The sequence below is a fragment of the Equus asinus genome, chromosome 5 (genome assembly GCF_041296235.1).
Source record: "Equus asinus isolate D_3611 breed Donkey chromosome 5, EquAss-T2T_v2, whole genome shotgun sequence".
NCBI classification, from domain to species: Eukaryota; Metazoa; Chordata; class Mammalia; order Perissodactyla; family Equidae; genus Equus; species Equus asinus.
In genome coordinates this window covers 31,260,231-31,286,375 of record NC_091794.1, presented here as the reverse complement: position 1 = coordinate 31,286,375, position 26,145 = coordinate 31,260,231, and positions in this window count along the sequence as shown.

Here is a 26,145-nt window from a genome sequence, read left to right as displayed (position 1 = left end):
GTATAAGTAATAATTTTTGTACTGTGTAGCAATGAGGCATACGTAGTAAGCAATTTACCCCAATGACCGTGGCCGGTAGTACATTTTGAAGTGGAACTTGAGAAGAGAGTCAAATGAGAAGAAATGAGAGAATTGGGCAAAGCTAACACTGCCCTCAGGTCATTAGGAAAGCAATCCAGAACACAGCTGCTCAGGCTGTAATGTGCCTGCCGATTACCTGGGGATCTTGTTAAAATGCAGATTTTGAATTGATGTGTCCGTGGAGCCTGCAACTTCAAATCTAGCAAGCTTTCATGTGCTAGGATTTGTTTGCTCTTGCTTTTATCTTTTTCCTTTTTGCTAATTTATAGACCACATATTGAGTTGTAAGGATTTTAGAGCAATGATCCCCAAACTTGACTACACCTACCAACTCCTGGATCCTACTTACAGAGAGTTTGATTTAATTGGGTCTTGGCATCAGCGTTTTTAAAAGTCCCCCAGAAAATTCTAATGTGTGGCCAATATGAGGAGCGTTGCTCTAGGTTCTGTCTTGAGTTAATGTTTCTTAACCCTGGCTGCACATTGGAATCCCTCAGAGAGGTTTTAAAAATCCCAGCGCTCAGGCAGCATGCCAGACCAATTAAATCCAACTCTCGGGGGAGGGGCATGGGCCTTGGTAGGGTTCAAAAGCTCCCGGGTGATTCTGACGTGTAGCAAAGCTGAGAATCGCCAACCTGGAGGAATTCAGGAATTTCTGTCTTGCTATCCCTGGCCGGAAGCCTGGGCCTCTGCAGCTGTTTATATACAATGTACATGTTGTACGGCTGTCAAAAGTATTTTCTTTCTCTATATCATTATTCTACAAGCTTTCTCTATTTTTTAAGATTTTTATTTCTTTTACTTTTTAAAATTTTTCATTAAAAACTAAGACACAATATTCTTATGCACATGATAGTCCATTGTCAAATCTACCAAAAAATAACAGCCTATATATAGATCATTAATGCAAATAAGTCCAGTTGTCTAGGGCCTTTGGTTTGGGGGTGAAGAAACAAAACCATTTTTTTTTCTGAAATGAAAGTGTTGAGGAATAAATACACCAATTAAGGGTTGAGCCAGTGGGCTTAGTTCAGTGGTCTCTCACGGGTCTGCACTGGTAACACATGACTACAGACAGGCTCACTGAAAACCCAGAAAATACATGTGAAAATCACTGTAGAATAGTGAAAAGAAAGCGGTGCTGGAATTAGCAGATCAGGATGAGGCAGGGAGGGACAGCGGGGGTGATGCACGCAGGGGTGGGGGCTACTCAGAGAGTTTGGCCCCGGCTCTGTTACTGACTCATTTATGGGGACCTCAGTTTCATGGTTTGTCAACGGGGAAAAAAAATTGACACCTACATGTAGGGTTGTTATAAAGACATAATACTCATGACTATTTTGGTGTAAATTGAAATGTGCAATACAAGTGTCAATAATTAAAGGCACAGCATATCCAGAACCCCAGGAGTGCTGGTAAATAACCCTCATGTTGTCCAATCCTTTTTTTTCTGTAATCATTGCTGTCAAGCGTGCAGGTACTCAGTATAGAAACTTAAAACTCTGTTTAGGGTTTGACGAATAGTTCTCAATGTGAAATGATCATTTGGGGGAAAATCAGAGACAGGAGAAAGTTGAAAAAAAACTCTTGTCTTGATCCAACCTTACTTTTTTATACAACCCAAGATAGGATATCATTATGTCTTTATAAAAAAAAGCTGAAATCATTATTCAGGCATGGATTAACAAGAGCAATTTTGTGTTGTCTGTACTGAATAGATAGGTAAAACCATAAATCATAAGTTGTTTATGAACTTAGAGTAAATATGAAATCCATCTGGATTCAGATTTAGCAAATTGAAGTAGAGTCATGTGTCACTTAGCGGCAGGGATATGTCCTGAGAAATGTGTCTTAGTTGATTTCCTCATTTTGCGACCATCACAGAGTGTAGTTACACAAACCTAGATGGTATAGCTTACTACACACCTAGGCTATATGGTATAGCCTAACGGTCCTAGGCTACAAACCTATACAGCATGTATTGTACTGAATACTGTAGGCAATTGTAACACAATGGTAAGTATTTGTGTCTCTAAACATAGAAAAAGTACAGTAAAAATGCAGTTATAATAGATAAAAAATGGTACACCTGCATGGCGTATCATATACCGTAAATGGAGCTTGCAGGACTGGAAGTTTTCTGGGTGAGTCAGTGAGTGAGTGGTGAGTGATGTGTTGGCCTAGGACGTTACCGTGCACCACTGTAGACTTTATAAACACTGTACATTTAGGCTACACTAAATTTATAAAAAAGTTTTCTTTCTTCAATAATAAATTAATCTTGGCTCACTCTAACATTTTTCCTTCACAAACTTCTTAATTTTTTTAAATTTTTGACTCTTTTGTTATAACAGCTTAAAATACAAACACACTGTAAAGCTGTCAAAAATGTTTTCTTTCTTTACATCCTTATTCCATAAGCTTTTTCTGTTTTTAAAATTTTTCATTTTTACTTTTTAAACTTTTTGTTAAAAACTGAGACACAGACACACACATTAGCCTAGGGTCAGAATCTTCAATATCGCTGTCTTCAATGTCACTTCCAACATCTTGTCCCACTGGAAGGTCCTCAGGGCAGTAACAGGTGTGGAGCTGTCATCTTCTATAGCAACAATGCCTTCTTCTGCAATATCTCCTGAAAAACCTGCCTGAGGCTCTTCTTGAGGAGGTGTCACTCTTTTCAGAAATATATCCATGAGTTTTGCCTGTTTTTTTTGTTTTTTTTTCATCATAGATTTGCTTGTAAGCAGATAATGCACCATGACCTTTCCTCTCTGTTAATGAAAACCTTTCAGTGCTGGGGGCCATGTTTTCAGACTTTTTAAGGAGCTCATTGAGGCCTGCAAAACCTTCTGCTAAATGCTTCACTGTGAATTTTCTTGGGGGTCCTTCTTTTTCCTCTCCTGCAGTTTCCTTTCCTCTTGCCTCTTCCTCAGCTATGTGTTCCTATTCCAACAACTCCTTATTAGTCAATTCCTCAGGAACCTTTTCTAGGAGCTGCTCAATATCATCCTCATCCACACCCAGTTAAAGTTGTTTGCATCTCAACCACAGCCTTGTTGATTTTTGCAACCTCCTGATCCTTGGCAAATCCTTTGACGTCATGGATGAACCTCTTGAGCGTCTTCTTCCAGATGCCATTCATACACTCCTTGGTGACAATCACCCCAAGTCCAAGCAGCGTTCCTGATGCAGTCATAGCTGTCGTAATCCTTCCAGACGTGCACCACTGTCTTTGTAGTGTTTTTCTCGGTTGCAGCAATAGCCTGGGCAAAGGTCCTCTTAAGGAAGCAGGTATTAAAAGCTGCTATATAATAACTCCTTGATCCATTGGTTGAATCAAAGAGATGGTGTTTAGAGGGAGAAACACTGCTTTAATATTGGAATGAAGATCACCAATAAAAGGAAGATGTCCAGGAGCATTATCAACGATAAGGAAAATCTTGAAAGATATGTTATTCTCCAAACAGTACTTCTCCATTTCACTGGCATAGCGATTCAGGAGAGTTATGTTGGAAAAGGAGTTGGGTTATCCATGACTTCTTGTTGCTCCTGTAGTGCACTGGCCATGTGTGCTTGTTGATATTCCTGAAGGCCCTGGAGTTCTCGCTGTGCCAGATAACAAAGGATTTCAATTTGTAGCCTTCAACATTGCCCCCAAGCAAGACTGTTATTCTGTCCTTATCAACTTGAAACCTGGCATTGACTTGGCCTCCTTATGGATGAAAGTCCTCTTAGGCATCCCTTTCCAGAATAGGGAGGTTTCATCCATATTGAATATTTGCTCTGACAAGTAGTTTTCCTTCACAATCAGCTCATCTAGTGTTTCCAAAAATTCTTCAGCTGCCTTCACATCAGCACCTGCACACTCACCACTCACTTTCACTTTATGAATAACAATTCTTGAATCATGTAAAGCACCCAGAGAGAGCAGAAAATTCAACATCATAGTTGGGTTTAGCCTTTTCTTTCAATATCACTAATAACCTTTTGGCATTGGCAGTAATGGTCATAGTGTTGAAGGGATATTCTTCTGTGTCTGGTCTTCATTCCAGTTCATTAGAAGTTTCTCCATGTCTGATGTTTCTCCCTTCTCAAATTTTTGTTAGTTTCCTTGCATTCAATGAAGAAGATTCTTTAACGGCTTTTGTTATTTTGTTCTTGTTCTTCAGGATCATAGCTTTGGTGGAATGAGACATGCCTGACTGGCAACCAACCAATAGTAGTCACCGATTTTCCACCTTCATAGTCCTTAATCACTTATAATTTTGTTTCCAGGTGGATCATTCAACGTGGCCTCTTACTAGCAACATTAGCAGTGGATTTTGTACATTTAGATGCCATGATGAACAAACCAACATGAGATTAAATCAAGCACAAGAGAAACTGATGCAATCAAGAGATGGAGTAAACACAAGCTATATAAGGCTGTTGCCAGCGTAAACCAGCGTACTGTTGTACAGTAAACATTTTTTTATTAATGGAAAGACTACACTCTAAAATAATGATAAAAAGTGTAGTATAGTAAATATATAAACTTGTAACATAGTTGCTTATTATCAAGTATTACGTATTGTATATAATTGTATGTGCTATATTTTTATACAATTGACAGTTCAGTAGGTTTGCTTATAACAGCATCACCACAAACCCATGAGTAATGTGTTGTGCCATGACATTACTATGGCTACAACATCACTAGGCAATAGGAATTTTTCATTACCATTATAATCTTATGGGACTACCATCATATTTGCTGTCCAGGGTTGTCTAAAACATCATTATGCAATGCATAACTGTATTTCCTTATTTTTCTATGCTATAATCTGATTAAGTTCTTGAATCTATTTCTAATATATTAATTCTCTTCTCATCTGGGTCTCAAGTACTGATAATTCCATATACTGAACTATTTCAATTATTTAGGGTTTTTTAAGAAATCTTATTTGATTCTTTTTCAAATCTCCTTGATCACTTTTACACTTTTGTGTTCCTTGTTCATATTTTCAAGCTTTTTAAACAAATTTGATTTCATGTGGCTATAAATTATTTAAAAAGATGTTTTCTCTTTTTATCTAATGCCAAGTTTTGAGACAGAAATTTCCCTTGCAGGTCCCTATTGAACTCTTCACTTCTTGCAGACCCAAGATTTGTTCCTTGTTCTCCATACTTCTTGAGGTCATGAAAACCAAAGTTCAGCTTTCTTTGATTTGGCAAATGCCCTGTGATAAAGGTCTGTTTCAGTTCCATGTTTACAACTCTGAGTTCCTGTGTTCAATTGTTTTTGACCCCTAAGAATTCCTAATTTTCCTGCAAGATTGACTGTGCTTTTAGAGGGATGTGTTTGTAAGAACATTTAACCTAGCAATTGCAGTTGATATCAGCAAAAGAGTTTGTTCAGTTATCAAGTCTATTTTATTGTAAAAAATATGATTTGATTTTTCTTGTTTATTACACTTTCTCCAAATGCTAAGAGGTATAGGAGGAGCCTGGTACTTGGGCTGTCTTAATCAGTATTATATCCTGAGCACTTGGAACAGTGCCTGGCACATAATTAATATTATTGAACAAATTAGCAAATTATAAGTATTTCCATTTTCTTTAAGATTTATTTATAAGATTTTGATCAAATACAGAAAAATGTTAATAGTGATTACAACTAAGTATATTTCTAATACTTTTCTGTATTTTCTAATTTTTCTCCAGTGAATATGAATTACATTTTAGTAAGAAGATATTTTTAAATTAGAAATTTGAATGTCATATTTGATAAGCACACGTAAAAATTTGAAACTATCTAAAGAAAAAGACTAACAGGAAATAGAACTTCAAGTGAACAGTGGCTATCTATGGGTAGTGGGGTATAGTTGTTTTTTAAAATTTATTCTATGAAACTTTTATACAGTTGTACATTATTTTTAATAAATAAAATATTTATTTTAACTCAGTAGATAATCCATATGGTCTAAAGGTAATTACTTTCCTAAAAATTCTATATAAAATATAAACTTTTATTTTTAAGCTAAAATACATTAATTGCTTAATATATGTGTGGCTGATGCTAAGTGTCTTGTGTATATCATCTCAATTAATTCTCAAAAGGCAATGAAATATTCCCCATTTTACACATGAAGAAACTGAGTAAAGTCAAGGAACTGATCATACATGATCATACATGTGTGTTAAAGATTGTAATAACAGAGAAATGACAGCTGCCAAGTGAGAGAGAGAGCTGGAACCCTTGGACATCCTATGTGTGTTCTATCCAAGGTCAAAACCATTCCTTTAAATACTGCACTAAACTGGCTTGTTCCTTCTGGGAAATGAGGTGTTCCTATCCTAAAGCATCAATGGAACTTTAGGAATACTCTGCCTGCATTCATTTGCTAGGGCTGCCATAACAAAATACTACAGACTGTGTGGCATAACAGAAATTTGCTTTCTTGCAGTTTGGGATGACAGAAGTCCAAGAGTAAGGTGTCAGTAAGGTTGGTTTCTATTGAAGACTCTCTTCTTGGCTTGTAGATTTCTGCCTTCTTTCTGTATCCTCACGTGGTCTTTCTTCTATGACTCATACTCTTGGTGTCTCTTCATTTGTCCTAGTTTCCTCTTCTTATAAGGACACCAGTTATATTAGATTAGAATTTACCTTAATAACCTGTAAAGATTCTGTCTCCAAATAGTCACATTTTGAGGTACTCGAAGCTAGGACATCAACATATGAATTTTTAAGAGAATAGAATTCAGCCTATAGCACTGCCATAGTGAAAGAAGTGAGCAGAAATGCAGTTCCATATTATTGATAGCTCTTGAGGATAACTTAAAGATAAATAAGACAAAATTTTTGAACTCTACAACATGCAAACTTTGGTTAATATATATGGATATTTCAGTTGATTATGTTGGCAGTTTTGCAAGCTACAGATATAATTTGTTGTTGTATGAAAATTTGTTAGAATTTAATAGTGTGATGGTTAACTCTTTTTTTTAAGACTTTATTTTTCTAGAGCGCTTTAAAGTTCATAACTGTGGGAGAAAGATACAGAAATTTCTTATATATCCCCTGCCCCCACACATGCATTGCCTCCCTTGTTCTCAGCATCACTCACCAGAACAGTGCATTTGTTACCAATGATGAACCTACATTGACACATCCTAACAACCCAAATTCTGCAGTTACCTTAGGGTTCACTGTTGATGGCGTACATTCTATGAGTTTGGACAAATGTGTAATGACACATAGCCATCATTACAATACCATACAGAGTATTTTCACTCCTCTAAAAATTCTCTGTGCTCTGCTTATTCATCCCTTTCCTCACCCTCCTGGCCCCCACAACCAGTGATCTATTTATTGTCTCCATGGTTTTGCCTTTTCCAGAATGTCGTGTAGTTGGAATTATAGAGTATGTAGCCTTTTCAGACTGGCTTCTTTTACTTAGTAATATGCATTAAAATTTCTTTCATGTCTTTTCATGGCTTGATAGCTTATTTCTTTTCAGCACTGAATAATATTCCATTGTTTGAGTATACCGCAGTTTATTTATCCATTCGCCTCTCAAAGGACATCTTTCTTGCTCCCAAGTTTTCACAATTATGAATAAAGTTGCTATAAACATCTGTGTGCAGGTTTTGGTGTGTACATAAGTTTGCAGCTCCTTTGGATAAATACCAAAGAGCATGATTGCTGGATCACATACTAAGAGTATGTTTAGTTTTCTAAGAAACCACCAATGTGTTTTCCAAAGTGGGTTACCATTTTGCATTTCCACCAGCAATATGTGAGAGTTCCTGTTGCTCAACATCAAGCATTTGGTGTTGTGGGTGTTCTGGATTTTGGCCATTCTAATATGCATGTGGTGGTATCTCATTGTTGTTTTAATTTGCATTCCCCTGATGACATATAATGTGAAGCATCTTTTTGTGTGCTTATTTGCCATCCATATATTTTATTTTATTTGGGGAGGTGTCTATTAAAGTCTTTGGCCCATTTTTCAATCTGGTTGTTGTTTTCTTATTGTTGGGTTTTAAAAGTTCTTTGTATATTTTGGGTAACAGTCCTTTATCAGATATTTCTTTTGCAAATATTTTTTTCCCAGTCTGTGGTTTGTCTTCTCATTCTCTTGATGTTGTCATTTGCTGAAGAGAAATTTCTAATTTTAATGAAATCCGGTTTATTAATCCTTCCTTCATGGATTGTGCCTTTGGTATTGTATCTAAAAAGGCATCATCATACCCAAGGTCATCTAGATTTTCTTTTGTTATCTTCCAGGAGTTTTATAGTTTTGTATTTTACATTTAGATTTGTGATACATTTTGAGTTAATTCTTGTGAAGAGTGTAAGGTCTGTGTTTAGATTCATTTTTTTGCATGTGGATGTCCAATTGTTCCAGCACCATTTGTTAAAGAAACTCTTTGTTCCATTGTATTGCCTTTGCTCCTTGTCAAAGATCAGGTGACTATATTTTTGTTGGTCTATTTTGCCTCTCTATTGAAATATTTGTCTATTCTTTCACCAATACTACTCTGTCTTGATTACTATACCTTTATAGTAAGTCTTGAAGTCAGGTAGCATCCATCCTTCAGCTTTGTTCTTCTCCTTCAATATTGCGTTGGCTATTCTGGGTCCTTTGCCTCTCTGTATAAACTTTAGAGTCAGTTTGTTGATATTCATAAAATAACTTGCTGGGATTTTGATTGGGATTGTATTGAATCTATGAATCAAGTTGGGAAGAATTGATATCTTGCTAATACTCAGTCTTCCTATTCACGAACATGGAATATCTCTTCATTTATTTAGTTCATCTTTAATTTCATTCATCAGAGATTTGCAGTGTTCCTCATATAGATCTTGTTTTGATAGATTTATACCAAAGTATTTCATTTTTAGGGGGTGCTAATGTAAATGGTAATGTGTTTTTAATTTCAAATTCCATTTGTTCATTGTTGGTATTTAGGAAAACAATTGATTTTTGGATATTAACATTGTATTCTACATCCTTGCTATGACTGCTTTTAAGTTCCAGGAGTTTTTGTCAATTCTTTCAGATTTTCTATACAGACGATTATGTCATCTGTGAACAAAGAAATTTTTACGTCTTTTTTTCCCAGTCTGTATATCTTTCATTTCTTTTTGTTGCCTTATTGAATTAACTAGGGTTTCCAGTAGGATGTTGAAAAGGGGTGGTAAGTGGGGATATCCTTATCTTGTACTTCATCTGAGTGGGAAAGCTCCAAGTTTCTCACCATTAAGTATGATGTTAGCTGTAAGTTTTTTGTAGATAGTCTTTATAAAGTTGAGAAAAGTTCCTCTCTATTCCTCATTTACTGAGAGTTTTTATCATGAATGAGTGTTGGATTTTTTCCAATGCTTTTTCTGCATCTCTTGATATGATCATGTGATTTTTCTTCCTTATTCTATTGATGTGTTGGATTACATTAATTGATTTATGAATGTTGGACCAATGTTGCATTCCTGGGATAAATCCCACTTATTCATGGTGTGTAATTCTTTTTATAATTTTTGGATTCAATTTGTTAATATTTTGTTGAAGATTTTTACATCTGTGTTCGTGAGAGAGTATTGACATTCAAAGTGATTATTGTTTTAATTGGATTAATATCTACCATATTCATTACTGTTTTCTATTTGTTGCCCTGTTCTTTGTTTCTATTTTGTCTTCCTTTCTTTTTCTGCCTTTTATAGTTTAGTTAAGCATTTTATATAATCCCACTTTCTCTCCTTTCTTAGCATGTCAGTTACACTTCTTTTTCTGATGGTCGCCTTAGAGTTTACAGTATACACTAATCAAAATCTACTTGCAAATGACACTATACTACTCCATGGGCAATGTATCTTATAATAACAAAATAATCTTAATTCCTTTCTCCTGTTCCTTGTATCATTGCTGTCATTCATTTCACTTATATATAAGCATACATAAATATATATTACACATAAGCACACATAATCATATATTGTTACTATTATTATTTTAAATAAACTATCTGTTGCATCAATTAAGAAGATGAAAAATAAAGTTTTTATTTTAACAGTACTTACTCTTTCTTCTTTGCTTTTCCTTTATTTGTGTTGATCTGAGTTTCTAACCTATATTATTTCTTTCTGTTTAAAGAAATTCTTTTAACATTTCTTGCAAGCAGGCCTATTGGGATCAAATTCCCTCAATTTTTGTTCATCTGAGAAAGTCTTTAGGATGATTTCACAGGGTACAGAATTCTAAGTTCCTAGACATAAATCTCAGAAATGTGTGAAAAACCCCCTGTGACTTGATCCCCCTGGAGTTTTTAATTCTCAAGACTTGTCCACACAGAGCCTCCAGCAATTCATGAATTATAGTTCAAGTTTTCCTACCTATTCAAGTGAAGAAATGAAAAGTATTTGTAACATCTGTAATAGTCAGAAGTTAAATACTGTTAGGGGCTGGCCCTGTGGCTGAGTGGTTAGGTTTGCGCACTCCGCTTCCATGGCCCAGGGTTTCTCCAGTTCGGATCCTGGGCGCAGACCTGACACTGCTCGTCAGGACATGCTGAGGCGGTGTCCCACATAGCAGAGCCAGCAGGACCTACAACTAGAAAATACAACTATGTACTGGGATGCTTCAGGGAGAAGACAAAGAAGAAAAAAAAAGATTGGCAACAGATGTTAGCTCAGGGGCCCATCTTTAATAAAAATAAAGATAAATACTTCTAATACATAACAATATTGTAGTATCAATATGTAAATATCAAGATGAATGCACAAGTTTTTAACAGGAAATTCATGAAGAATGATCAATGAGTATATGTTTGATGGCTAATTTTATGTGTTAACTTGACTGGGCTAAGGGATGCCCAAATAGCTGGTAAAACATTATTTTTGGGTGTGTCATTGAGGGTGTTTCTGAAAGAGATCAGCATTGGAATCAGCAGACTAGTAAAGATCTACCTGCTGAGGGCAGGCATCATACAATCTGCTGAGGGCCTGAAGGAACAAAAGGTGGAGGGAGGGTGGATTCTTTCTCTCTCTTCTTGAGCTGGGATGTCCATCTTCTCCTCCCTTGCTCTTCTGAGTTCCTGGTTCTCAAGCCTTCAGACTCCAGGACTTACACTTTTTCCCTCCCTACTCCCCCTCCCTAAGCCTTCAGCCTCAGACTGGAAGTTACACCATTGGTTCCTGTGGTTCTCAGGACTTCAGACTCACTCTGAATTATACCACCAGCTTTCCCGGTTTTCCAGCCAGACAGCATATCATGGCATATTTCGGCCTCCATTACCATGTGAGCCAATAATCATAGTAAATATCTCTTATATATCTCTATATATCCTATTAGTCCTGTTACTCTGGAGACCCCTCTAATACAAATAGTTGAATTCAACAAGCAGCTATTGTGTTCTAAGTACTGTCGCACATTTGTTATTTTAAATAAGAAATGACTTAACTCAACACTCTAGAGGCTTGTAGTATAAACCAGTGTGGGACAGAGAACCAAAAAACATGTATATTAAACATTGTCATAGCAGAGAAAGCACTCAATAAACGACAACTGCCAAGTCAACATTATGAGAGATATAAAATATGCTGGATATTAAAAGAATAAATAGATAGCATTTATTAGGGGCAGCCTAGTATCAATCACTTATTATTTTAATTATATGATAGTTTGTGTTGACATTTTTTCCCACTGATATAAATAGATGAAGAAAACACCAGCATAGCTTTGGGCAGACTATGTTTGTTCAGACATGATTAAAATTCATTTGAAAACATCTTTTGTTTTTATGGTGTCTGACCACTTGACAAGAAAGAAGATACTTTGTAAATTGATATTATAAAATGGAGTGAGTAAGATTTTTCCTTAGTGTATCTTGGAAAATGAGTAGGAAGGAAAATGATTTCAGTCACATAAATAAATGTCTATCAATTCAAAAATTTCAAGGGTAAGATGATTACGTTTTTCTAGAGATGTAAGAAATAAGCAACGGAAGCTAAATAATTGAAGTAAATGCAGAAACAATATAAGAGTAGGAGAGAAAGATTACTGATTAATATTTTAAACAGGGAAATATTGTCTCTCATCTCAAATGGTGTGGTTGGCAACGTCTTGTCTTTTCCTGCAGCTTTATTGAGGTATATTTGAGGTATTGAAGTTGCATATATTTGAGGTATACACCGTGGTCATTTGATATATTTTGTGAAATGATTACCACAATCAAGCTAATTAAGACATCCATCACTCAAATAGTTACCTTTTGGTGTTTGGATGGTGAAAACACTTATCTACTTTCTTAGCAAATCTCAAGCTAATCTATATACTAGAATATGGTATTATTAACTATAGGCACTATGCTGTACATTAGATCCTCAGAACTTACTCATGTTATAACAAAGTTTGTACCCCTTAATTAACATTTCTGTATTTTTCCCACCCCCATTCCCTGGCAACCACCATTCTACTCTCCGCTTCTGTAAGTTTGACTTTTTTAGATTCCACATACAAATGAGATCATTTCTCTCTTGGGCATGTTTCACTTAACATAATGTCCTCCAGGTTCATCATTGTCCTCCAAGAAATGGTAGGATTTCTTCTTTTTAAAGGCTGAATAATATTCCATTGTACGTGTGAGACTATATATGTATGTGTGTGTGTGTATATATATATATATATATAATTACATTTTCTTTATCCATTCATTAGTCAATGGACACAAATTGTTTCCATATCCTAGATATTATAAATAATGCTACAATGAATATGTGATATCTCCTCAAGATACTGATTTCATTTGGATACATAGCCAGAAGTGGGATTACTGGATCTTATGGACGTTCTATTTCTAATTTTTTGAAGAACCTCTCTATTTTTTTTCTTAATGTCCATACCAATTTACATTCCCACCAACAGTGTGCAAGGGTTCCCTTTTTTCCACATCTTCGCCAACACTGGTTATCTTTGTCTTTTTGATAATAGCCATCCTAACAGTTTAAGGTGATATCTCATTGTGGTTTTGATTTTCATTTCCCTGATGATTAATGATGTTGAGCATCTTTTCATACATCTTTTGGCCATTTGTATGTCTTCTTTGGAAATATGTCCACTCAGGTCCTTTCCTCTTTTTTTAATCAGTTTATTTATTTTTTGTTGTTATTGAGTCATGTGAGTTCCCTATATATTTTGAATATTAATCTTTTATCAGATATATGGTTTGAAATTATTTTTTCCCATTATGTTGACTTTTCATTTGTTGATTGTTTCCTTTGCTGTGTAGAAGATTTTTAGTTTGATGCACTCCCACTTGTTTATTTTTGCTTTTGTTGCCTGTGCTTTTGGTGTCATATCAAAAAATAATCACCAAGAGCAATGTAAAGGACCTTATACCCTATGTTTTCTTCTAATGCTTTTGTAGTTTCAGATCTTACATTCAAGTGTTTAATCCATTAATTTGTATGTGTGATGTAAGATAAGGATCAAATTTCATTCTTTTGCATGTGGGAGTACAATTTTCCCACCACCATTTATTTAACAGACTTTCCTTTCCCCATTGTATATTCTTGGTGCCCTTTTCAAAGATTAGTTGATCATATATACATGGGTTTATTTTGGGGCTGTCTATTTTGTTCCATTGGTCTGTATGTCTGTCTTTATGCCAGTGCCATACTGTTTTGATTACTATAGCTTGTAATACAGTTTGAAGTCAGGAAGTATGATACCTCCAGCTTTGTTCTTCTTTCTCAGGATTGCTAAATGAAAGAAGCAGGGACACTTCCAAATTTATTTTAAGAGGTCAGCATTAAGCTGTCATCAAAGTCAGATAAGGACACTACAAGAAAAAAAATTACAGTCCTACATCTCTGATGAACATAGATGCAAAAATCCTCAACAAATACTATCAAACCAAATTACAGAGTACGTTAAAAGGATCATACACCATGATCAGTGGGATTTATCCCTGGCATGCAAGGATGGTTCAATGTACACAAATCAGTAAATGTGAACAACATATGGAAAGAATGAAGCATAAAAATCATATGATCACCTCAATAGATACAGAAAAGCATTGACAAAATTAAACCTCATTTCATGAAAAATCTCTCAACAAATTAGGTATGGAAGGAATATACATTAACAGAATAAAGGCTGTATATGACAACCCCACAGCTAACATCATACTTGATGAAAAGCTGAAAGTTTTTCCTCTAAGATCAGGAACAAGACAAGGATGTTCACTCTCACCATAGTATTGGAAGTCTTAGCCAGAGAAATTAGGCAATAGAAAGAAATAAAAGACATGCAAATCAGAAAGGAAGAAGTTAAATTGTCTCTGTAGATGGCATGATTTTATACATAGAAATCCCTAAAGATTTATAACTAATAAATCTGTTATAACAAAGAAATTTAGTAAAGTTGCAGGACACAAAATCAACATATAAAAATCAGTTACATTTCTATATACTAGCAACAAACTATCAGAACAAGAAATGAAGAAGCAATCTCATTTATAATAGCATCAAAAGGAATAAAATACGAGGAATAATTTTAACTAAAGAGGTGAAATCTCTGTACACTTAAAGGCAGGAGACATTGATGCAAAAACTGAAGACACAGATAAATGGAAAGACATCTCATGTTCATGGATTGCAATAATTAGTATTGTTAAAATTTCTATTCTACCCAAAACAATATACAGATTCAATGCAATTCCTATCAAACTTCCAATAGCACATTTCATAGAAATAGAAAAAATTCTAAAATCTGTATGGAACGGCAAAAGACCCTGCATAGACAAGGAAATATCTTAATCCCATAAATATAATAGTAGTTCAATGCTAAAACAATTGAAGATACCAGTAAACTGCACATCTCAGCATAAATCTGAGAAGCTATTAATGGAGCTCTCATAAGACGCGTAATCTGTTTGAGATTTAATCGATAGAAATCAACTGATATAGAGTGGTCTATTCTATCTGTATGTCTGCTTTTCTGCCTAATGCCCTCCTTTCATGAATGCTACTGTGTTTCTCATACTTCTGGACAAAGTAGAACAAATCTTTGATTTTTGCACTTTAAAAGCAGTATTTCTTAAGTTATGAGTAAAAGTCTCCTTTAAGAATTTAACAAAAGCTTAGACTCTTAGGAATATTTATTCAATCAATACATACGCGTTGAATTCTAGTTTGTATTGGGTATTATTTTAAACACTGAATATAGCAATAAGCTGAAAAGACGAGATCCCTTTTACTCTAGTAATAGGAGAAGGCTAGTCAAAAACAAAATATAAAAAGATTATTGCAGATTGTGATAAGTTCTGTGAAAGAAATAAGCAGATTAATGAGATGAAGAATAACTGTGGGTGGAGAACGATCATTGCCAGACAGTTTTAAAGAAGGCATCTCCAAGAATTTTATTTTTGAGCTGAAACCTGAGGGATAAGAAGGATTCCAGGCAGAGGGAGGAACAACTTCAAGCCCTTAATGATGAGAAGGTCTGGATATATTCAAGAAAGAGAGGTGAAAACTGTGGCTGGACCACCATGAGATGAATGGAAAATGATGTGAGCCTGGGCAGGTAAGCAGGGAGCATTGTGTTTCAGTTCTTGAAGGCAATGGGAAGTAATCTACAATTACATTTATGTTTAATAGGATGCTTTTGAAAACTAGTAAGTATGATCTTATTAACATTTTTAAAAGATCTCCCCCCTCTCTCTATTTGTTGTGTGGAGGGGCAAAAGTAGAAGCATGGAGACCATTTAGTAAGTGATTTTAGTTGACCAGATGCATATACAAAGAACCCCTAATACTCAACAATAAGAAAACAAGAAACCAATTGAAAAATGGGGAAAAGCTCTTAGAAGACATCTCACCAAAGGAAATATGCAGATGGAAATTAAGTCTATGAAAACATCGTTTGTCATTAAGAATGTACATTTTATTTAATTTTTTTTTAAAAGATTGGTACCTGAGCTAACATCTGTTGCCAATGTTTTTTTTTTCTCCTCCCCTCAAAGCCCCCCAGTACATAGTTGTATATTCTACTTGTAGGTCCTTCCAGTTCTGCTATGTCGGATGCTGCCTAAACATGGCTTGATGAGCAGTGCTAGGTCTGAGCCCAGGATCCAAACCGTTGAAATCCTGGGCCACTGAAGCAGAGTGTGTGAACTTAACCACTCAGCCACGGGGCCGGCCCCAAGAAAATACATTTTAAAACAACAATGCAAAATGGTTCAGACACTGTGGAAGTTTGACAGTTTGGAAGTTTCTTACAAAGCTAAATATAGTTTAGGTATTTACCCAACTTACTTGCAAACTTATATCCACACAAAATGTTTATAGCAGCTTTATTCATAATTGCCCCAAACTGGAGGCTATCAAAAGCCTCTTGAAAAGGTGACTAAACCAGCTGTGGTATATCCATAGATGGAATATTATTCAGTGATCAAAAGGAATGATCTACTAAGCCACCCAATAATACGGTTGACTCTTAAATGCATACTGCTTAGTAAAATGAGTCAGTCTGGAAAGACAATGTAATGTGTGGCTCCAATTATAGAACATTTTGGAAATAGCAAAGCTATGAGGGTAGTAAACAGATTCCAGGGGCAGTGGAGGGTTGAATAGGTAAAGCACAGGGAATCCTTTTTTTTTTTCTTTGCTTTTTGGTGAGGAAGATTAGCCCTGAGCTAACATCTCTTGCCAATCTTCCTTTTTTTTTTTTTAAATCCCCAAGCCCCAGTACATAATTGTATATCCTAGTTGTAAGTCAGTCTAGTTCTTCCATGTGGGATGCCACCACAGCATGGCTTGATGAGTGCAGTGTAGGTCCACACCCCAGATCCAAACTGGCAAACCCTAGGCTGTTGAAGCAGATTGTGTGAACTTAACCACTTGGACATGGGGTCAGCCCCACTAGGAATTTTTTTAAAGTGATGAAACTATTCTGTATACTTATATAGTGGTGTTTACATGGCACTATGCATTTTTCAAAACCCACAGAACTTTACAATACAATGCATGAACATTAATATATGCAATTAAAAAAATTATTTAAGAGTTTGGGGGTCCAAGATAGAGTGAAGATTATGATTAAAGAATCTACCTGAGTTAAAATTCATGAAACAACCTCACAGAAGAGAATGGGGGAAAAGATGCTGCTTTGGAAACAACTGGAATCTGCAAGACTAAGGTCAAAAGGAACTACACATAAGTGCTACATGCTAGTTGATAAAGTTGTTTCCCGCAAAGGTACAGGTTAACAATTCTGAAAGCTGTTTCATAACATCGAAACTGAATAACTAATTTAATGGATGGCAGATGGTGGAGCCAAGTGTCTCAACATTGGAATGTGTGAGAGGTTACAGATAAACAAGGGTATGAAGACATATAATAATAGATTAGAGATGGAGGCATCAGTATGAACTCATATTTAACTAAATATAGAAACAGATAGCTACATATAGTAATAGTTATAGATAGGTGTATATACACAGGCTGGTATATATCTTGCTCCATTAGCTGAGAAGACCTAAAATCATTGCTATCCCAGTAGGAATGAGAACACCCAGCACCCAGATCTTGGTTTCTAATATAATTTCTATTACTATTTACCAGTGAAGGAACTAGACCTCCTTGGATAAATGGCTGTCTCCAGGTCTGGGAAAGAAAATATACAAGATGAGCTTGGAGCTCTAGCACTCCAGAAAATTAGTGCTTGAAAAAACACAATGATGGAGATATGTCGAACAGATCTAGGAGCCAACTGAAAGATCTTCCAATAGCCAATACTGGAACAACTTGAACAACAAAATGAAGTAATATTGGATTATAATCAAAATTATAAAATAAATATTCATGAGGCCATCTGATAGTAATAAGTAAATAGGAGAAAATAGACAAATCTGTGAAGAATTCCAAATAATTTATGTGAACACTCCATCGTATAGCAGGTGAACTATAACCCCCACTCCTTATGTGTGTATTGCACGTGGTACTTTCTTTCTAAAGTACTGTATGAAAAGAGGGAAAAAGAGTAACTTTACAATGGATAAGCCAGACGATCACTAGGTTAGCCCATTATCAGGATTAACATCAAAAGTGACAAGACAGGTTGTCAGTACACCCATGATGTGATGTGATGAGAATGACATTCTTTGCCATTTTTAAATTTTAATTATGTGGTCTTCCTCTCAAAAACCCATAACGCCAGTCTAACCATGAGAAACACATCAGGCAAACACAACTGATGGAAATTCTTCAAAATATCTGACCAGTACTCCTCAAAACTGTCAAAGTCATCAAAAACAAGGAAAGTTTGAGAAACTGTCACAGCCAAGAGGCATCAAAGAGACATGATGACTAATTTTAAGAAATGATAAGGATGGGATCCTGGAACAGAAAAAGGTCATTAGGTAAAAATGTGAATAATTTTTATTATTATTCAATGTGAGTAATCTATGGACTTCAGTGTATATATCAATGTTGGCTCATCAATGGTGACAAAATCTTACTATATAAGATTTTAACATACTGTCTAAGATGTTAACAATAGGGAGAAATGGGCATGAGGTATATGAGAAACTCTCTGTACTATGTTTGTAATTTTTTGGTAAGTTTAAAATTATTCAAAAAATTCAATGGTAAAAAAATAACAATAAGCAATCCAATTAGAAATGGTCAAAAGATATGAACAGACATTTCAACAAAGAGGATATACAGATGGCAAATAAGCTCATGAGTTCACTATCATTAGCCATTAGGGAAATGCAAATTAAAACCACAATGAAATATCACAACACACCTATCAGAATGACTAAAATGAAACAATGATCCACCAAATTCTGATGAGGATTTGGAGAAACTGTGTCACTCATACATAGCCAATTAAAATATTAAATGGTGCAGCCACTCTAGAAAAGTTTGGAAGTTAAAAATAAACATGCAATTGCTATCCTGGGCCTGTATCCTAGAGAAATGAAGACCTATGTTCACACACACACTAAATCAAACAAATTTGACAATATAATATGAACACCATTATGCCAAAAATTTGACAATTTATATGAAATGGAAAATGTCCTTGAAAAAAAGAACTCACAGAAGTTGACACAATAACAATGAGAAAATTGGAATAGTTTTATATATACATCTTTAAATCACATTATCAAGAACTTTTAGACAAATGAAACTCTGGGCCCAAGTGGCTTCAAATGTGAATTTGATTAAAGACTCAAGAAAGAAATGATGCCAATATTATGATGCCAATCAGACTTGGTTGGGAAACAGGAAGAAGGTGCTGCCCAAATCATTTTATGAGGTTAACATAAACCTAATAGTAAAACATGGCAAAGACATTACAAACAAAAAATAATTATGACTCGATATCCCTCGTGAACATAGACACAAAAATCTTTAACAAAATACTATAAAATTAACCCCCAAATATATAATACAATATAAGCAATTAAATTTTATCCCAGAAATGCAAGCTTGATTTAACAATCAACAATTGATCCATGTAATTGACTATATTACCAGAATAAAAGAAAAAAGTAACTGTTTCAATATATGCACTTGACGAAATTCAACGCTCATTGATGATAAAGCTCTTAGCAAAACAGGATTAGCAGAAGCATCTAAAAACGTATCACGTTATACTGAAGAGTGATAGACTGAACAGTTTCTAGTTAAGATCCAGTAAAAAGCAAAGAAACTGGATTTCTCCATTTCTATTCTAAACTACATTGGAGATCCTACTAATTGGAATATGTAAAGTAAAAGCAAGAAAACATATAAAATTCACAAATAAAAAAAGTAAAACTGTCTTTTTTGGTAGATGTCATTTTTGCTTAAAAAAAAAAGAATCCCATCAAATCTATAAAACAACTGCTAGAACTAATAAGTGAACTTAAGGTTACAGGATAGAGGGTTAATGTAAAAAATAGTTTTCATTTTCATATAAATGTAAAATAAAACTTTTAAAAAATCCATTTACGATAGAAAAATATAAGAAGGAAAACCAAGTTTTCCACACTAAAACTTACAAAACGTTGTTGAGAGAAGTTAAAGAAGCTCTAAATAAATAGAACGATGTATTTTGTTAATGGGTTGGAAGATCCAATATCATTAAAATGTAAATTCTCCGCAAAATTATCTACACATTTAATGCATTTCTCATCAAAACTCTGTAGGCTTTTTTTGTTGAACTTGACAAGCTGATTCTAAGATTTGTATGGAAATGCAAAGGACCCAGCCTTACCTTGCTAAGCACTTTCTTAAAAAGAACAAAGTTAGAATAATTGCGTACATGATTTCAAGACTTAAACAGAAATCAAGATAGTTGGAAGTCACAAAATGTTAGATATATAGGACAATGGAACAAAATAGAGTTCAGAAATAGACCTACACAAATTTAGTTAGCTGATTTTTGACAAAGGTGCCAAGGTGATTCAATAGGTAAAGGAAATTCTTTTCAATAAATATTACTGGAACAATTAGATTTCCATATGGATTTTTAGAAATGAGATAAGAGTGCCCTATCGCATACCATACACTGGAAATTGTGTATAGACCTAAATGTACAATGTAAAATTATAAATTTCTAGAAGGGTTAAGAAATGTTTTCTTAGAACACAAAAACCATGAACCATTATAAAAACTTGATAAATGGAACTTAATCAAAACTTAAAACTTTTGCTCCTTGAAATCACTGTTGCTAAAACCAAGAGGAAACCCATAGACTGAGAGAGAACATTCACAATGCATATATCAGACAAAGAACATGTATCCAGAAGATATAAAGAATTTTCATGACTAAAAAATGAAAATGAAAACAACTCTATAAAAATAGGCAAATGATTTGAAAAAACGCAACAGCAAAGAAGACATACAAATGGCCAATAAGCACTTGAAAAAATTCTCAACATCATTAGTCATCAGTGAAAAGCAAATTAAAACCACAATGAAATGACACTACACAACTTTTAGAGTAACTATGAGTAAAAAAAGACTGAACAAACCAAGTATAAAGGGCAACGAGCCCTCTCATACACAGTTGGTAAGAATTACAGCCAATCATGAAGGTGGGGTCATTGTAGAAAGAGAAAAAGTTTGAAGGCTCCCTAGTCTTTGCACAGAAAAAACAGATTAAAAAAGAAATATCCTTATATCCCAGTTCAAATATGACCTCTTCTGCTAACTTTTCATTTATTTGCCACCCGTCTCCTCCACAAAGGTAGACAGTATTCCCTCATTCTACTTTTGAAACACCTACTATGTATCATCATCTTGTTAGGTGACGAAAAAAAAAAGCTGTAGCCAAGACACACATTCCTGGCTGTCTTGGGGCTTAGAATATGTGTGTTTTCAAAATACTGTGTTGATATTTCTATCACAGCACGGTTACAATATTTTACATTTAGCATATGTGTGTCTATATTCTCCACTAGGTTGCTAGTTGACTATCAAAAAGGATACATGTTAACTTCTGTTGTTGTTTCTTTTTATTTCACAGCACTCAGCATAGTGCTTGGCACGCAATAGGTACTAGAAGGGAAGAAAGAGAGGAAAGGAAGGAGGGAGGGCAGAAGAGCCCATTTAGTTTAAGCTTTTATCTATTTGAATATTTCTCAGAATCTGAGGTAAACGCCATTTCCATAAAATTATAAATCTAGCACAGTTTAAAGAAAAATGAATCTGCCTCCTAAAAAGCTAACCCTGGGCCCTGGGTTCATTCTCAAGTAATTATCCAGTTAATTTGACATTTATCCAGAAGACTGGCTACCAAGCCGAAAGCCAGTTTAGACAATATCAGCAGCTATTTCACAGGGATTCTCACAAGTGCTCATTTGTGCCTGCGTGTGTGAAATTCCTGCTGAGAATTTGGTGTGGGGACCAGCCAGGTGCAACATCCCAGCTGGGCCACCGTCTTCCCAAGCCAATCTTCCAGTCAATTGCTTAAGTGAATGCGGCTAATTGCTCTAGTTGAAACAACTGCCTATTTGCCTCTCAGCCTCCAAAACCACAGCTAGTATGTTGGTTCATAACCTCAGGAGTTCCCTGGATGAAACTCAAAACTGGCCCCTGAACATAGAGGGCAAGGAGAGACCAAAGAAAGGCGAAGACCACTCCAGATTCGTAGGTGACAGGTTTAAAGAGCAAGAGAACTTTTAGACACGCGTCTTGTCTTGGGCAGCCACAAGATGAGTAGATGCCTGCACCCATCTACCAGAATCTTAAAAGTTTATAGAGGCCTTAAGAGGGTTCACTTATGTATACAGTCCAGATGGTCTCACATTGCTCACATGCATGACATGGTCTAACACATTGCTTTCTTAAGGTTGCATCCTTGAAGTGGCTTCTAGTGGGAGAACAGTGAGCAGAACGTACGTTCCAAGGACAGGGGAGGGGGTAAGAAGGCTGTGATTGCCCAGGTCAACCTCTAGATGACTTCCTCCAACAGAGTAAGATGGACTGCCTATGGATTCCATACTATGATTGTACAACAAACCAAATGTCTGAGTCCACTTTATGAACCCCTCCTAACATTCCCAGAAAGATCCTCTTTTCTTGATGTGCTGGAGTCAATAAGGAAGAGAGAATCTAACCCTGCAGCATGTTCCTGACCACTAGAGTTTTGTAGCGTTGCCTCAAAACTAGCATCATACTGAGACAAAAAGGGCCGGGCAGTCACTGCCTCAGATATTAAGAAATAAAGAGAAAATACTACTACTAATAATAATAATAACAAAAACAATGACAACAGTTTTTATTTTACAGTGTCCTAACCATATATATAAATTCAAAATAAGTTCGTGAGATAAAAATATTGCATGCATTATCCAAATGAGGAAAGTGAAGCTAAGAGAACAGAGAAGAATTTAAGTCTGGTAATCTGGAGCTAGAGGTGGCCGTAATGTTCCCCTAGTTGAACCCCGCTTTAAATATGAAGAAAGAAGTTCGAGGGAAATAATAAATATTACCGTATTACAGAAGTAACTACAACACTATCTTTGCTACAGAAGCATAACTAGAGATTTCACTTGTAAGAAGGACAGGCTAAACTAGATCCATAGGAGAGGTTAGCCTGAGTTATACTCACTTTTCTCCTAAAACTTTTGCAGTTGCTGTTTCCTCTGCCTAGAAATATCCTTTCTTAGATATTTACATGGCTCAGTACCTCACTTCATTCACGTCTCTGCTCTGTACATGTCATTTCTTAAGTCAGCCTTCCCTGACCACTTACTCTAAAATAACAACCTCTGTTACTTTCTATTCCTTTACTCCATTTTACTTTCTTCATAATGCTTATCACATTCCAACATCACAGTTTGTATTTATTTGTCTACCTGTTTATTTTATACCTCACCCCCTAGAATGTAAGCGTGATGATGGAGGAGTTTGTCTTATTCCCAGCTGTATCCAGAGTGCCTTACAACAATGCCTGGCACAGATGAAGCACTCAGTAATCATATGTTGAACTGACGGATAGATGAGTTTTCTGAGCAGCTTATAAAGGTCGCTGTTTAAAACAGTGCACTCTAATAGTTTCTCCATATCCCCTTATGCATGCAAACATACACACAAGCACACGTAGCATCCACACTAACAGACATACACACTGGCACACATATATAAGAATTTTTGTCTTTATCAAATTCAGCAAACACTAAGTATCAAGATTTCCACTAGGTTCTGTTCATTTGGGTACAGTATATTATGGAAGTGAAATGGGCTCAAGACATGGTCTTTGCCTTCAGAGAATATCATTGCCTGGGTATAATGAAGGAGGAGACAACTTCTTTTGAGGCAGGCTTGGGTATCATTGACTGGTTAACTCCACGGAGGTTGATGACACAGAGATATATATTATTATATAGGAACGACGTGTTGCCGTATGACATTTTGAAAGGAGATCTGGAAAGGTTTCCACAAGAAGTCTGGAAGAGGTAAGACAGCAACATTTCAATCAGTAGAGAAGGATGGAGAAAGACATTCCAGATAGAGGACACTGTGTAAGAAATGACATAAAGGCATGCAAGGCATGTACAGAAACCGTGTCCAGGGTCCTAAAGGACTGACTAGGTGGAGGCAAGTTCACTGAATGATTAGGTTGGTGCCAACTCTTGGCAATATTTGATTGCCATTGTAGACATTTGGAATTTATTTTCTTGGTGGTGGGAAGCCATTGATGGATTTGCCTAGTGGAGAAACAGTACACAGACATTTTGTAGTATTTATTTAATATCAGGCTACATTCTAAGAAATTTCATACCCAAATCTTGTTTAATCCTTTCAAGAAATTTGAGAATAACATTGTAGAGTTGAGGAAGCAGATTCTTAGAAAAAATAAATAACCTGAAAAGGTAAAATGCTAATAAGTGAAAGAAGGGGTTTTAATACAGGTCCCCTGATTTCGGGTTCAGGGTTTGCTCTATTCCACCTAGCCTGATTAAATTTTCAGTTTAAACATTACTTTGGACACATTATTTATGAGAGACTATAGTGAGAAAAAATCTAGTTATGGAATTCATTTAGGGTCTTCTGCAAAAAAGGGAAAAAATGAAATAATGAGAGCCTGGACTAGACCAGGGGACTGGAAATGAAAAGCCAGATGGGGTAGGCAATGTGAGGTTATTACACAGACCACTGGACAACTGGCTATTTTGCCTCTGGGGTAGTTCAATTTTGAAGAAGGAGATAAAAGCAAATTGCATTTCATTATTATTTATTTATTTGGTCAACTAGCTTAAGGGAAGAAAAATGAAAACAGCAGTAGAATGTAAAAGCAGCAGCCAAGGAAGACTTTGGAAAGAATGGGCACTATAATTTCTTTTCTCCTCTATCATTCTTAAACAAGAGATAGCAAAGCTTTCAGTGTTTGTAGGTTTCCAAATCCACCCACTCACACCTGTTCAGAAACATCTGTTTTCTTGTAAAACAGAAACTGCAAAAAATAAAAAGGCCAGCTAATAATAACATGGTGAAGAGAAAAACTTTTTTGTTAGTTTATTTAGTTTTATTTGGTTTCTCTATGCTATTTGGTAATTTTTAAACGGTATGTTTTGAGAACTAAACTGTACATTATTGGTTAGACCTAGGCATGGATTTGGGTTTCCGGTATTTTCTTATTTGTTAACTTAGTTAGTGCATCTGTTGTTTTTATAAAGTTTTATAGATATGTTGATGTTATGGGTATTTTATGTCATTTTTTAAATTTATTAAGATTTGGAGATCTATAGAGCAAGAGACAGTCTGAGAGATAGATATATAGAGAGGATGATTCTGAGACTATACATATATATACGTATATTATCCATTACCTAAGAACATAGTAAAAAATGCTGACGTCTTTTGTTTTAGGTCTGTAAAGACCCTAGCAACTTGAAATACATTATGATCTAGTGAAAACAGTGAATCTTAGCAAGGGTATATCTAGCTAAGAAGACAATATATTCGACCCTAAGAAATGAGTGGAGGAGACAGTCATACAACACCGGGAGGGAGGCTATTTCAGACAAATTTAAATAAAGGTAAAGATTTTAAGACCAGAATAAGTCTGGAATTTTCAATGGATAGAAAAGTCTAGTGTGAATGAGGTGAAAGAAGCAGTGGGAGGGGAGTAAGGTCATGCTTGTCTTGGAGGCTAAGAAAGAACTACTTTTTCTATTTACAATGGAAATTCATTGGAGTGTTTTATTCAAGAGTAACAGTTCCAATTCATGGGTTCTTTTTTCATTTTATTTATTTGTTTATTTGAGGAAGGTTAGCTCTGAGCTAACATCTGCCACCAATCCTCCTCTTTGTGCTGAGGAAAACTGGCCCCGAGCTAACATTGTGCCCATCTTCCTCTACTTTATATGTGGAATGCTGCCATAGCATGGCTTGATAAGTAGTGCATAGGTCTGTGCCCAGGAGCCAAATTTGCTAACCCGGGGCCGCAGAAGCTGAGTGCACTGACCTAACAGCTACGCCACTGGGCCAGGCCCCCAATTTATGTTTTCGAAAGTTTACTCTGATGACTCTGTGGATAGTGAACATAGGAGTGCAGGGGTAAAAGCAAGGAGACCAGTTAA